Source organism: Ambystoma mexicanum, chromosome 10 (genome assembly GCF_040938575.1).
Source record: "Ambystoma mexicanum isolate Mex_15411 chromosome 10, UKY_AmexF1_1, whole genome shotgun sequence".
Taxonomy (NCBI): Eukaryota; Metazoa; Chordata; class Amphibia; order Caudata; family Ambystomatidae; genus Ambystoma; species Ambystoma mexicanum.
In genome coordinates this window covers 1550218282-1550232034 of record NC_090932.1, presented here as the reverse complement: position 1 = coordinate 1550232034, position 13753 = coordinate 1550218282, and positions in this window count along the sequence as shown.

Below are 13753 nucleotides of genomic sequence, written 5' to 3'. Positions count from 1 at the left end.
GCTGATTATCCTTAAATTACTGAAGTACTGTGAAAGACACAGGATCCTTCACGCTGCTAGGGAAACTGGGGACATACGATTCAAGAATTCTAAGCTAAATTTGTTTCCAGACTTTACCCCAGGAGTACTAAGAGCATATTAGTACTTTGAGACTAAAGAAATGGACTCACAGCTGAAATTATTCAATGATGTTTGCTATACAATTACGAATCCATGTGGACTGGACAGTAGGACCCATATCTACACAGATAGTGGTGAGCTTGAAATGCAATTTGTTAAATCCCTCCTTGCACCCAAGAAACAACCCCGTGAAACATCACTGACAAATGGTTGAGATCTAACCAGAACTGTATTATCTGAAGTCTTTTTATATGTGTTTCTTACCTGTTCTATTTTTTGTCATATAGCCTTCCTAACCCAGTTAGATGTTGAATCTTCATTTTCTTTGTTGATACTAAAATATTGTGAAGATGCAGAACTCAATGTCAATTTGTTACAACTGCTTCTTAACGCTAGTAAACGTGTAGATGTTCGGTGATGGCCGGGTGGTGAGCCATCTCGTATCCTGTGCCAGATGACAACTGAAAGTTAAAATTTTCCTTGATTGTTGGGTTGTTGTTAAGGATGGGTTTCTGACAAGTTGTTTGATCAGTGTTGGAGGGGAGTGGTTGTTATAACGATACCTTCAATGATTGTAAAGTAGTTGCAATCATGGGGCAGGCAAAAGATAAGGATGTGGTTGTGAATTTGTGTGTAGGCTCAAGCACTTTAGGGGCTTGGATGTATTTCCCGTTGCCATACCTGATGCCGACTGTTAGACTTCATATCTTTTTTTTTAAACTGTTTTGTGTTGACAATGTTCACATATAAAACCTGGAAATGAGTATGATAACTCCAATACAAAACATTAGATAAACTTAAACCTCAGTGTACAACCAAAATGGCGATCAAAATAACCACAACCCTAAGGGTTGAACGTGGAGACGTCCACCATCACCCACTCAGGAATTATATCGTATAACTCTGCTGACTATCCTCCTCCCCCTTACACTTCATTCTTCTCACCCATCTTCTTGTCAGCCTCTCCCAAAATCCGGCCCCCCTGGGTTTAAAAACAACATTACCAGACAATACAAGACACACTAGGAAATACCCCTGACTAACACGTATCTGGCCTCATAGAATCTCTCCCAGTTCTGGTAGAGCCCGTGTCGGCCCCTTCTCTAACTACTCGGCATATGGCCTCTGCCTACCCCTGTGAGCCCTTCCGAAGTCACTCGATCCACGTCTCCCGGCTTCTATCCCCCTCCTGGCTTAATCCCCTACCACAGCTCCCTTTGAAATTACACACCGTGCTTTTTCTTCCCCTGTCCCATATTGTGCCATGAACAAGCCCCACGCTTTGTGAAACGCGGACACCTCACCATGAGCCATATACGTGAGTTTCTTCATAAGATAGACTTCCCATACTTTCTGCAACCACTCCCCTTAGTCCGGTATCTCTGGGGCCTTCTGCTTTTTTGCCATTGCTATCTGCCCTGCTCTCAGAGATGCCTCCCACATCCTCGGGAATCTATAGTCCCTGATCCCCCGCAGCGGAATCCCAAGGAGCCTTGTGAGCAGTTCGGCCAGTAGCTTGCACCTTGCAATCTCTTTCATCCAGCTCAAAAGACCCATATGCTCAGGCAATCCCACCACATATGTATCAGAGTGCCCCGTTCTCCACAACCCCTGGTGCACAATGGAGAGGATCCCGAGAACATTTTAGAGATACCCACCGTATCTCGATGCCACCCATGCAGGATCTTAAAGTTATGTTTGATGGCGTTTGTGAGAGATTCCCCTGAAATGTCACTTTGAATATCTTCTTTCAAAGGTCTTCTGGGACCTCCGCTCCCAATACCTTTTCTCAATAGGAAGTGAACGGCCTGTCCCCTTTGGCCTCACTCATCACTAAGACGTTATACATTTTCGAGATGATGTCCTTCCTAGTCTGTGCTGCTCCAGGACTTTTTTTGAACAGGATGAGAACCCTAAACAGGCCATCCTTCCACCTTGTGGTGAGAAAGATACCCTTCAACCTCAAGTACTCAAAGATACCTATTCCCTACCTCCCCAACATCTCTCTCACCACCCCAAAGTCTTTAACCTTGCGTCCCCGTAAGAGGTGAGCACATCTTTCAAGACCTGCATCTGACCATTGTTGTGCTCTCTTCAGTCCTGTACTGCTTAGTGATATTAAAGGACCCCATAACGAGGTGAGTGGGCAGGGCCAGGACGACAGATTCCTGTTAGTCTCAGTATTCCTCCACAGCTTCCACAGAATATCCCTGGCCGAGACCCACAAATAGTCCTGCACCTTAATAGACTTCATTAATTAACATGGAACGTTAGGGCTTTAACAAACTCCACAAAGATGTGGAAGGTAATGCCCTATGCCCATAGACATACGATTAATATTCCATACTTAAAGGAGACTGATGTGTTGTCCTCCCAGGTCAAGCTGGATCCCTCCCGGGTGCAACAGGTTCTTTTCTTCATACTCCAGTTATGCTGATGAGATCCCTATTCTGATCTATAAAACGTTGTGCTTAATCCCAAGGGGGATCCTTATAGACACTGGGGGCAGTACGTGTGCTTGACAGATACCATGGCTAAACATAGATTACAGATCCATAATGTGTATTGTCCAAATGTTGGTGCACAAGAATTCTTTGATGGTATTAGTCAATTGCTGACTGAACAGCTGAAAGCAACTCAAATATGGGCAGGGACTTTAAGACTCTCTGGCCAGCGATAATTCACAAGGCTCTACTAGCTTTTGACCAAATGTGGTGGTGTGGTTATGTGGTGTCAGGCCCCGGTTCCAAGTGCTGGAACGGGGGTAACAGCCTGGTAGCCCCAAGTAAATGACCCAATAGAAGCCAGGGCCATTAACTAGGGCTCTGGTCCATTACCCCCTGTTTCAGCACTTAGAACAGGGACTTAAGGCCATTGGCACCCCAGGTTACCAAAGCGGCAACCTGAGGTGCTAAAAAAAGTGTTTTCCTTCATTGAGCAGGACACGCGCAGCGTCCCGTTGAACGAAAGAAAATACTTTTCCAAGATGGCCACCATGGAAAGGGAAGTGGGGCTCCATGCGGAGCCCCTCTTCCCTTTCCATGGTGGCCTAAAGGAGTGGAGAGGAAGGAGCGGTGGCAGCGGGGAGTGCCGCCGCTGCAGAAATAAGCTACGTTGGGGATGGGAAAGAAAAAATAAATAAATAACGGGACATAGGCTGGTGGAAAGATGGCAGCGGGGAGCCGACTGTCAGGTGGGATGGAACGGGGGCTTTTAGTGGTGGTTCAAGCCCGCGTTCCTAGCCACCTGATTGGCTGGCTACTCCCACCATGGTGCTTATGGCCATTATGCAATGTCCATGGGATCAACGATGTGCAGAGATTTCTGCATCCGAACAACCGGGAATATATACACTATTCTGGAGCTCATGGCTCCATGACACATATCGACTTTGGCCTTCAATAACGCTAGGCTATACCTTGCATGGATGATTGTATCATACTGGCATTGGCAATTTCATACCACATCCCGCTAACCTTTTTTTACCATTACCCACTGTGGGAAATGGTGAGAGGATGTGGAAATTCAAGCCCCAGGACTTGACTGATGCAATGTTTAGCCAGGAGGTACTCCTTACTATTCATGATTATTTCACGCTAAACTCTGGCAGTGTCTTCCGCAGCTCTACTAAGTGAACCTTTTAAAACATAAATATGGCTCATTTGCATCTCAAAAGAACTAGGTATACTCAAAGGTATTCATGATACATGAACCACCTCCGAGACTGATGTTGGGAAACTCGGGCAGAACTGTGATATGCCGGGGAGCCCTGGCGTGTGGACATAGTTTGAGGAGAAATTAGGTCATTTCTAAATAACAGCATAGTCTGAAATTAAATGCATAAACAGACCTGTCACTGTCAGGTGCTATGGTGAGAGCGAACGTCCGGGAAGGACACTTGCCTGACTTGTCAATACGTAGAGGGGAGATTCTGCTCTTCACATTATTCTAGATGAAAATTGTCTCAGCGTCACAGGGAATAGGGACCTTTACTCCTCTACAGTCTCCTGTACTATCATTGACATATCCTCTTATCTGATGGAGCAGACATAGCCTCTATAGGTCACGCAAAGCTAGCGACTGTAGATGTCCCTATCTCTCTAACCGAGGTCTTTAAAGCCATCACGGATTTCTCCAACTATACATCCCATGGCTCTTATGCCTTACAGTGAGGCCTTCACTGTTGGAAGTTCACCTCCTAAGCTCACTGAAGCAAGCATTATGGTCCTGCTGAAGGCAGGGGTATTCCCGGACAACTGTGAATAATACCATCCACTTTCTATGTTAAACACAGCCAAGCAAATCTTGGCCAAAATGATTGCCAACCCTCTATTACCCATCATATAATGTCTTGTACACCTGGATCAATCCGGATTCATCCCTAGCTGTTCCACTCAGCTGAATTGTAGACAAATATTTAGCCTTTCATCTCACCTTGATCCAAAACAAAATGTTTTGGCAGCTTTCTTAGATGCTGGGACAGCTTTCGATTCAGCGGAGTGGAACCGTCCATGGGTGGTACTGTAGTGGTTTGGCCTAGGCTCTACCTTAATTCCCTGGAGAAAGCTTCCGTATGCTGCACCGGAGGCTAAAATTGTTCCCAACTGTAATGCAAGGCGGCCCCTTGTCTATAATTAAACTGCTCGCTTTAATGTAACTCCAGAAACATCTGCGGTCTAATGTGAGCATATCCCATTATATTTCACTAGTTACTCCTTATGTAGATGACATGGTTCTGTATATCAAAAACCCACATTTGGATCCAATAATGTCTGAGATCTAACGTTTTAAAATGTATGCTGGACTCACTATCTATTGGGAGAAAACAGAATGAATTCCCTAAACCCCCATGGCATTACGCGCCTTGAAACACTTGTGTATAGACGCCTTATAAATGTCATATCATATAATTACGTATCCTTATGCGTACAGGCTTTCGATGGTGCACAGGCACAGTTAAATACACAGGTATTACAATAAGCAGGGATGCCGATTCACACTTAAGTCTTAACTACTGCCCTTTGCTTACACAATCAGAGCGATTTACCATGGCCCTCGGATCCATTCCTTATGCAGCCCCTAGAAGCTGGAAATTTCTGCCCCCAGATTTTCGAGCGTGTAACTCACTGGCTGTCTTCAAACGCGGTCTAAAAACTGTTATGATATGATACGATAAGTCATTTATAACACACCTGTACACAAGTGTTTCTAGGTGCTACAAGACAAGGAAGGGAGGACAGAAAGAGGACAAAACAAAGGATTTTATTAGGTCTTGTGTCATTCAGATCGCGCAGGTGCGACGGGGAGGCGGGAGGGAGATGTTCTGTTTAATTGATTATCGCCTTGAACTCCTTATGCTAGACTCGCTTCTTTTTTTATTGCTAGCTTACATGCTTTTTGTGGATTTGGCTATTCTAAGCGGCTCTATGCCCGCGGGCCATTGTTCGCGCTATACAATTGAAACAAGTAAATATGAGCTTCGTAGGCAGAGATGGATCACGTTGCCCTTATTTATGTCTGGAAGGGCAACATTATAATATTAACTAACCTCCTATATTTGTTTCAGGCCACGCCATTGGGCCTGCCACCTACATTTCTCGCAAAGACCTCCTCAGATTCGTATGGGGGAGGCAAACAAGCATGACGAGGCATGGCTATATTGGATTTCTTTGGCTATTACCCGTGTTTCAGGCTCACTCGCGTGCACTGGATAACTCACCACCATACGGGGCAGGCAGAGGACGCGCTAGTGCGGGCCAACTTCCCTGAATACATCGGTCACATTGATGTCAAGTTGGAACCCAATGACTAGCACCTGTTGCACCTGGCATGAAACTGGAAAACTACTAAAGGATGATTGCCACAGGTGCAACTGAGGCGAAACTAGGTAATCACAAGGCTCACAAAAGCTGGCAATCGCATTGGGGATAACATATGGTCGCATCTGTCCTCAGAGGGGGAATTTCTTACGCTAGATACGTTCCTGACACGCACCACTGATCACCCACAGAGCATAGTACAATGTACCCCCCAAAACCTGGCAAAGTGTGGATGCTGTTGTAGGAGAAGCCGACGCAGGATTAACAGCTAGACTATACAGCTAGACTAAATGCACAATTGCAAGACAGCCGATTGACAGCAAACCAACCGGCACAGCCCAAATGGAGAGCGGAGCTCAACAAACCACTCAAGGAAGAGCAGATGATGATTTGTGACTTATCCCAAGGATATATCCCTCAGTTGTAGGCTCTGTTTAGTGCAGTTTAAATATGTACATACACTACATGTACACCACTCCTGCTAAACTCCTAGTTCTTGAGCGAACCAGGACTAATCAGCACCTTAAACACGGTGCTCACCCTGCTGGATTGTTCATTCCCCTGCGGTCCTGCCACCAGGATGCCATGTACTGCTGGGCTGAGGTGATCAGGAGACTAAGACACATTGATGGTTGTGTTATTCCTCTTTCTCCTACCGGTTGCCTACTGGAGCTCTTTGAAGTTCACAAGGAAGTGAAAACTACATTTCTGGGACTTGCATTAACTGTTGCTAGAAGAAGGGGATGAGGACATTACATCAGGGCAGAATTAGTCGCATTCGAATTCATCGAATTTCTTTAGAAGAATTTGGCCACACATATATGTGGGGGGAGGGGTGGGTAATCATGATAATAAATAAAGGTGGAGGTGGGGGCGTTGCAGGGGGTCTCCCCCCGCATAAATTTGCACTCAAATGGAAAAAATGAAAAAAAGAAAATTTGACAAAATCGAATTAGACAAAAAAAACTCGCCCAAATCACATCGAACCCTAGAAGAAGAGGGCCAATGCAAAGATATGCTTTACATGACCAAGCAGGACACAGGTTCTTGGAACCTTTACAATCCACGTGTCCAAACCAAGGATGTATGGGATCCCTTCAACCAGATGCCGATTCAGACCTGTGTGATGTATTTCACCAATGTGCTTCCAATTTGATGTATTCCTCTTCTGTACATCTATGTGAAGGCCATGCTGTACAACAACGTCCTGCAATAACACTGCGGGGGTCTGGCCTTGCTTTTAATGTTTTCCTATGTCTCCTGTGATAGGACATTAGATTAATGGGCTAGGTAGTTTGTTAAGCATTAACATAGCATATATTTGCTTACTTCTTACTTTGTACTACAATGGCTTGCTGTCATCTTCTTCTTGTAGCCCAGATACATGCTTACATTAACATCATTGGACTAACCAATCAGGGAACAGTAATTAAACGGGAAAACTAGTTTGACAAAACACATATTGGGAACCATAATGATGTTGATGTTTAAAATGTTCTTTTTGTAATAAATCGCAATGCAATTGAATCAAATAAATCAAATGAAAAACAAATTAACATCATTAGAAAAAAGGATCCATGCTGACAGTCAGCAACGGGAGGAGCCTTGTCACCAAAACCACAAGCAGGCAACACAAATTAGCAAAAGAAATGGACACAGAACGGACGTCCCCAAACCGCAAGGAGGTTGAAGAAGCGAGAACAGAAGGTCAACCTGACAGGCGCAAAAATGAAGGCTGGTGGCCTGAAGGTTTTGAATCATGCATAACCACCGGCATTGCTCTCGGGATCCGCCCAGACCATTGCTTTTCAGCCTGCTATGCCATTACAGAAGAGGAAAGACAATATGCAAATTAGGCTTGGTCCCACCCCAGAAGAGGCAATGCTAGGCATGGTTCCGGCTCATTTGCCAAGATCAGTGAGGCATAGAGTGGGTGCCTAAGCCCAGCAGACTCAGGCCCCAGGCCTGGACATACCAATTCCACCTGTGGTGACAAAAGCAAAACTGAAAACTGATGGCTGGACAGATTGAATCAATCATAACCACTGGCATTGCTCTATGCAAACCTGTAGACCTTCATGTTTCAGCCTGCCATCCCATTACAGAAGGTGAAAGACCACATGGAAATGTGGCTTGGTCCTACCTAAAAAGGGGAATGCCAGTCCGAACTGCTAGCTCACATCCCTTGTGCATGAGACGGCATGCAACCCCAGACATGTTTTAGGGTCATTAGACGGTCATTAGACATCATTAGTGAGGTGCAGCTTGGGTCTCTAGGTGAAGCAGACTCTGGACCCACGCTTGGGCACATGTGCCTGTCCAGAGTTGACAAAAGCAAAACTGAAGGCTAATGGCTGGAAGGTTTGTAATGAATCATAACAGGTGTCCTGTAATCAGTTTAATCAACTGCAAAGCCCCTTGCACACCCCTGCACTTCCATGGGCTTTCACCCTCTAAAACCAAAATCTACTTTTTTGATCAGCCCTTGGGACACAAAGCGTTGAGAGCTGTGAGATGGGGTCTCTAGGCACAGTAAGCTCGTGACCCACATTTTGACACGCATATCCTTCCTGGGTTGATGAAAACAAAACTGTAGGTTGGTAGTAGTTCAGGCTGGACGGGCCCTTTTGGGGTAGGACCAGTGCCAGGCCTGATTTGCATATGGTCTAATACCTTCTGTAATGACATGGAAGGCTGAAAAACGATGGTCTGGAGGGGTTAGGAAGGGGGGGGGGGGGGTGCTCAGAGCAATGCAACCCACGTGGGATCAGTACGCCCAGAAATGGGTCCCGAATTTGTTAGTGAAAGTTATTGAAAACAAGCCTTATTATAATTTTGAAGAGGGATGTTATGATGTCACTGTTGCAAACAATGATATTAGGCGCCCTTAAATTATGACAATAAAAGGGCGTACGTTAACGTAAGGCGGCGCCATTTATACCAGCTGTCCAACGTGTCTCTGTGTGAACTGCGTCATCGCAGCTAACAAGGTCTGCGATTTGAGACGGGCGGGTTTGCTAGCACCAGAAATCAAAATGACAAGATGGCGTCACATTAGACTCTCATCTGTGCCGCATGTGGAGGTGGGGCAATGATTTACCTGGATTGAAAAGTCTGCTTTCTCGCTCTACAGACTCCTATTTGGAAATTCGTCAATTCTTCCCTCAAGGTGGCGCCTGTGGGTGCAGTGCAGACCCATTTCAGTCGCATATTAAGCTTTGACTGGCTTATGCCCACCGCATGGGGCGTTCATCCTTGCCTTGACTTCTCTGGCAGGCCACCATGTCCAACCCCCTCCCCTACCTCCCACCATGCTGCAATATGTCTCTGGCTTACGTTGCCAGTAGCTGGCGTCCCTATAGTTCACGTTCAGCTCGGCCGGCAGGATGGAAGGTGAACCTTTCCAATGAAACAATTAAACGCCTTATGTCCTTTCAGCCGCCCAGGGAATGGCACCTGGAGCTTGGCAGCCTGCCTCAGTTGACCTCAACCCTCTATGGTTACAAATGCTGCACTCGTTTGGGGCATGTCAGACGGTAGACAACAGTTTCTCCTGGGCCTAGCAAGGCCTGGCAGCCTTTGCATCGGTAGGCAGCCTGCCACCTCCAGACAAAGATAAATGCTTGCTTAACATTTCTCAAACACTTATCGAGCAGTTGGAATATTTCAATAACAGTTCCCAGCCAGAGATACGCATTTCTCTTCTGCAATCATTTCATGTGTTCTGTATGCAGTGAATAAACCGCTTAGAACATGTTCACTGACTGTTTATTGATCATATTTACCCCTGTTGTGCCCTGTAAATGCCTGGATAGGGCTTTGTACATGCTTAAAGAAGGACCTTTGGAAGCAGTTCACGAGCTTATTCCATGCTTAAGAAATTACTTTCATTTTGGCTAGGGCAGACACTCACCACCCTTCACTGCCACAAACTGGCAAAGAATGTGGCAGCACCAACTCTAAGATGCCACTGCGCCTACTAACAGATTTCAACCTGCTTTCTGCACACTCCTCCAACATTCTTAAATGAAGGTAGTACTATACTAAACAGATACTAAGATCCGTATTATGAGTTAGATTTATTAATTTAGAGTACTGCACAAGGTACGTACCAATACCGCATTGGGTAATTCTTCAAATCGGCCTCTTGTGATGAATCGCTGGGGTTCAGTCACTTCTCTCCGGGGGGGGGGAGCGTTTCCTTGTGAGGCTGGGGAGGTGAGCCCACTATGCAATATTCCCCCTAGGGGTGGCGGTAAGCGGGACCTCACAGGACAAGGCTCCCCTCTGAGAGACAAGGACTCATGTTCTGCACAGGAACTCCCTAAAACCCTTCCCTTTGACACTACAGGGACACCATCAAACCAAACCACTGTGTGTTATTGTAATACAAGATTCAAGATTCCCCTTGAAGAACAATATATTGTAAACACCATGAAGAAGAAGAATGATAAAAGAGTAGTAATGATTACTCCCTGGTCTGGAACCAACAGTACTGTGACGAAGAAGATTGAACCAAGAATGAAGTGTGTTCAACAAACAGAGGGGATGGACTATGATCCTCCGCTGGGGAGGACCCAGCAACCTGTAATAAAAAGGGAAGAAGTACTTAAATTAGAGAGAGAGAGAGAAACGAAGCCTGTGAGCTTCAAATCAGTCAAGTCATGACTGAACCAGGAGAATGAAAGATCCTCTGTCGGTAGGAAGACAGAAGGTGTGGTCGTCCAGAAGCCTTGAGGAAGTCTGAGGTTGACGAGCAGAGGGGTTGAAAACCCAAGAAGGAGAAGCAGGAAAGAGCGGTTGCGTGACCCTGAAGAGGTGGACTGGTGAGTCCGACAACTATGCCAAGACCGTTGGAGCCTTGAAGCTGCGTAGCCACAGAGAAGAATCCAAAGCAAGCGGAACGAGAAACCAAGCAGTCCTGACAACGCACAAAGTCCAGCTCCTGCGAACAGGCCGGTGATGCAACACTCAAAAAGCAAGGTAACCGGGATGGCAGGAGACCAGGGAGGGAACAGGGCAATAAAGAAAACTGTCAGCCTACTCTTCACAGTGAGTGGACCGAAGTTAAGAAGTGTGACAAGCACTCTGGGACTCAGCATACTTATCCCAGTAAGTGGCCGGAGTTAAGAGGAGTGATAAACACTCTGGGACTTAGCCTACTCATCCCAGTAAGTGGCCGGAGTTAAGAGGAGTGACAAACACTCAGGGACTCGGCCCACTCATCCCAGTGAGTGTCCCGATGTCACTATTCGCTACCTTCACTCCCGTTTCCACCACTTGGGGACATGATTTGGGGTTTATTCCCTACTGGACTTTCCTTCTGAACCTTATGCTACAGTGCTGTGGTGAATTGGGAGCGCTAAATCCTTATTTTCCTTGCTACTTCCCTTCCGGATCCATTCCAGGTTTTTGGCAGACAGCGTCTGCGGTAATCAAATGAGTATGCTTCCCAGAATGCCTGGCCCACTGCTTCATCTCCACCCTTGCAGGGCAAGGTTGGGTGAAGGATAAACAGCACCTGTGGCTGGCAGGTGCAGCAAGCAGCACACCTGAGGCATGTGCTCATTAAGCAGCATTAAATGCCTCAGTTTGCTTCAGTCCAGCACTGGTCATTGATGCAGTGTTCCTAAATGTGACTGGTCCCTTGTTCCTGGTTCTTAGCTTAGTGTCTAGTTCCTAGTTTCTATTGTCTTGTTCCTTTTCCCTGAGTTTCGAATTCAATGTGCTTATTAGTGATTTCTGCTTCCTGGATTCCCTTTCTGTTTTCCTCTGTTTTGCAGGCAGCACTTCCCAGTGCTTTTCCTTTTCTGTGCATCCCAGTTTGCCTGTTCTATATTTCTTTGACTTTGCCCTATGTTGCTGTGAAACCTTGACCCTAGTCTTTCCTAGTTTATAGGTTTAGCATTTTCCCTTTTTTCCTTGGATGGGGAGAGGGTGAGGTTTTGCCTTTGTAATTTCGTTTTCCCTGCTTCTGTTCCTTACTTTCTCTTGGAATCTATTTCAGGTTTTCCCTTGCACTTTTCTATTTGTTTCCTATGAATTGTTAGGTGTGGTGTGCTGTTGTAGCTAGCTCCTGTGTGAATGCCTATGTTTTCCTCACTATTCTGTAATCACTAGTCCTACTTTCCCCTTGTCATGAGTCTTATGTTCTTATGTATTAAGTTATCCCCCCGTTGCTGTTATAGCCTTTCTGGGTCCCTGTTTGACATTTCAGGTGATATTTCTCGTCCTCGTGAGTATTGTCTTTAAGTTACCTTATACAACACCATCAAGGGTGTTAGCTCACAGATCCTATTGTTGCTTGCCCTGTACGTGGGCTTTGCGCTGACAGTATCTGTAACAGCAATTGTGGGTAAGGAGCTTGCCGACTTTCCTTGCAGTCATAAGGAGCTTCTAAGTGCTTGCCCCACATCCCTTTTCATATATTTGTATTGTTATCACGCTCTACTTGCACATCCTGGATTTTAGTGTACATGTGTCTTGTTTCCTGTGTGCGTGTTGTTTGACTCACTGTGTGATCGGCACATTTCCTTTGCCATATTCACTGCCTTTCTCCACTCTTGACACCCAAAGCTAAGGAAAGCAACAAACACTTTGGGGCTCAGCCTACTCGTCCCAGTGAGTGGCAAGAAGAGAAAAGCCATTGCGAAAACCATCCTACTTGTCTTGGTGAGATAAGAAATGGACAAGAGAATTACTATTGAGTCTACAATAATAATAGCAATGAGGAAGACAGTGAAACAGAAGAGAGGAAATATGATATCAACTGTCTTATGCACAAAGAGTTGAAGAACTGTAATGACAGATGGAATAAGAGCTACACAAAGAGGGAAGCAGGAAAGGGAAGCCTTTTGGAGTCACGGAAAAGAGATATTTCTCCAGAATTTCCTAAGTTAACCAGTCTGAGGAGGAAAGGCCTGCCAATGGAACAAGCAGGGAACAAGCAGTGGACACCAGGACTGGGAAAAGTACCCTACAAGAATGAAACAAATTACTTCACGAGATAGCCAAGCAATATCTCAATATTGCATCCTAAAGCTGAAAAAAGCCTATCCAGGAGAAGGGAGCCATTCTCCTGGTCTTTTGTTATTTTCTATTAGAAACTGAAGAAGCCTATCCAGGCAAAGGGAGTCATTCTCCTGCTCTTTTGTTATTTTCTATTAGAAGCCGAAGAAGCCTATCCAGGAGAAGGCAGTCATTCTCCTGGTCTTTTGTTGTTGTCTATTAGAAGCTGAAGAAGCCTATCCAGGGGAAGGGAGTCATTTTCTTGGTCTTTTGTTGTTTTCTATTAGAATCTGAAGAAGCCTATCCAGGCAAAGGGAGTCATTCTCCTGCTCTTTTGTTATTTTCTATTAGAAGCCGAAGAAGCCTATCCAGGAGAAGGGAGTCATTATCCTGGTCTTTTGTTGTTGTCTATTAGAAGCTGAAGAAGCCTATCCAGGAGAAGGTAGTCATTTTCCTGGTCTTTTGTTGTTTTCTATTAGAAGATGAAGAAGCCTATCCAGGCGAAGCGAGTCATTCTCCTGGTCTTTTATTGTTTTCTTTTAGTAGTGGGGACAGAGTAGCTTAGAGTTGGACGAAGGACATACTGGGCCTCATTCCGAGTAGGGCGCAAAGGGATACCGGGCGCCGTTAAGGACATTGGTGCCGGTAATCCCTTTGCGCCCTACTACGAGGTCCCTTTGCGGCCCCGTCCTTAATGCCTGCTTTTACCAGGCATTATGGTCGGGACCCGCAAAGGGACTTCAGAGCTAATAACGGTACCGTAATTTACGGTACCGTTATTAGCACCCTCACCATTCCCATTGAGC